Genomic DNA, 2,233 nt, shown 5'->3' on the forward strand with positions numbered 1-2,233 from the left:
AGAGATATTAAAATCTGTAAGTCTAAGTAACCGTAACTCTCATCTTTAAATGAAAGGGGGGAATTCAAAGGCCCAGTCAAAGCAAAATTTAACAGGGTCTTTTGGGTAATACATTGCAGACAGCCTGTGGAACCGAAATCAAGATGAACCTTCGAAATGCAGGAAGTCTGGTCCTATCCATTTTGCATTCTTGTTTTGGAGCAATCGACTGTAACCTTCAAAGTATAATGAATGAATTGTGTTGCATCACAGAGAGGGTGGGAGTGGAGGGAAGAGGGAAGATTTAGGGGAAATGTCAGACTTGAGTGGGAGCTAAAAGCCTGTGATTGCATTCATTTGCTTCATACAGCTGAGGACTGCAAGCAAACGGAGCTGGGATACACTGAAAGAGATGGAGAATTACATATTTTTTCTTAATTAAATGTTTCTTGTGTTTTCCTTCCTGGCCTTCACTGGTATTTATTTTTCCCTACTTGTATTAAAGCAGCATGACATCCTCTATGGGGGAAAATACAGTTTCTTTTGGTTGTATGGAAATATTTACTGGCAGCCGACAAGAATATGTTTCTCCAAAGAGAAGGCTGCATTTGTCAAAGATTTGCTTGAATTCTGCCTTCCTTGCTGGGAATAGTTATTTACTCTTAATTAGCCCTAAATACAGTTGAGTGGAGGAAGGCCCTTATTTTAACTGACTGACAGTGATTAAAACGGCAGTTGATGGGGATGGATCAGAGATCATCATCGATAATAAAATCTGACGATAGGAACAACATGTATTTTATGTTCCCATAAACACAGATTTAGTGAAAGTAAGCCCACATAATAGTACTCGTGGCAGAGGCTGAATTGCTCTGAATTTAATTTAGAACAACAGAAAAGATCCAGTATGAGCTGCAGGGCACCAGGCTGGGTTTCAGCTTGGGGGAGGCATCTGTTATGAGAACTAAAGCCATTTCTGCATTTTGTACTGCATGCCTTCCATTTGGGGAGAACTTCATAAATATCTGGGATTCTCTGAAGGTGAGCTCACCTTTCCAGAGTTTCAGCATAGTTAAACTGTCAGCTAGCCCACAGCACTCTCTTGACCACCTTATCTGTCACAGAGATACACACATTCACAACTTGATGGCCAATTTAATTTCTTTTTATAATCTAAGTGAATTATCCTGGACGTTTGTTACCCTTGGGCTACTATCTCCCACTGTGAGGATCACGAAAGGGAAGGATTTACTTCCAGTAGAGATGGGAGGGACTCAGTGATGGCTCCCATCTCCCCACTCCTTCCTGACTTCCCTGGATCATGTAGTGGTGGGGTGGTGGAGGAAGTCTACCTCTCATGGCTACACTCACCTAGGCTTGCTTTCCACCACCTTGGGCCTGGACCTGCACTGTAGTGTTTTACTTATATAACTTTTTGAAATCAACACACCCCCAGAGCACATCCCCAGAGCACCCAGAGGTTTCTCTAATCAAGCTTACCTGTCAGGACTGTTCCTACCCCGCCTGTGACCTCTTGCCTTGGAATAAAGAGTGGAGGAAGTCCCTCTCCATTTCAGTTCCGAAGGGATGCCCACGTTTCCTGTCCCAGGATGAGTGACAGTTCTTTTAGTGGAAACAACCACCACCACCCCCACCCCCGCCCCCAGCTTTATTATGAATGCAAACCTTACCCTTGCAGTTTCTGGCAATCCTGATCTAGACACAGCAAATGAATTTGCTATTATATAAATCCGCCATTATTTAAATTAGATCTCTAGTCAGAAAAGCTGATCTCATCCCTCACACCCTGCCTGCCTGGAAGAAGGGAGCAGTGTCCTGCATGCTCTTCCATGCTTTGCCAGCCAGAGCTCCCACAAAAGCAGCTTTCCTGTGATGCCTCCCTGGGCGCAAAGTCTCTGATGCCACTAGGGTGAAGGTTAGCATTTTGCTAAGCTGAGTTTTCATACTCAGACAAGGTGGGAATGGAATTAAGCTCATTCATTTTACTTCAGGAAGAATTAAAAGGTAAGATTGCTTTCTCAGAGACATTTTGCAAACACTAGCAGTTTCCAACAGTGACTTTGGTTGGTTTCAATGATTGACTTATGGACCTCAGAGGAAAAACAAGGTGACCAGCTGAGTTACATAAACCTATTCAAGTTAACCAGAAAAACCCAACACCTTACATCTCCAATGTGAAAATTTTTATCATAAGAATTGTTAGAGACCTGCTCCTGCTATTTGCCAGGTTAAA

General features: G+C 43.0%; 1 long non-coding RNA gene across 1 annotated transcript; it reads right to left on the reverse strand.

The window, feature by feature from the left end:
- Positions 1-1,010: 1,010 nt before the first annotated feature.
- On the reverse strand, positions 1,011-1,734 carry LOC119471341. Its single transcript, XR_005200375.1, has 3 exons — positions 1,671-1,734; positions 1,480-1,579; positions 1,011-1,094 (listed from the first exon to the last, which is right to left on the reverse strand). It is a non-coding gene; the product is annotated as an uncharacterized LOC119471341 (long non-coding RNA).
- Positions 1,735-2,233: the final 499 nt, after the last annotated feature.

This window comes from Cebus imitator, unplaced genomic scaffold, assembly GCF_001604975.1.
Source record: "Cebus imitator isolate Cc_AM_T3 unplaced genomic scaffold, Cebus_imitator-1.0 Scaffold57, whole genome shotgun sequence".
Classification (NCBI taxonomy): Eukaryota; Metazoa; Chordata; class Mammalia; order Primates; family Cebidae; genus Cebus; species Cebus imitator.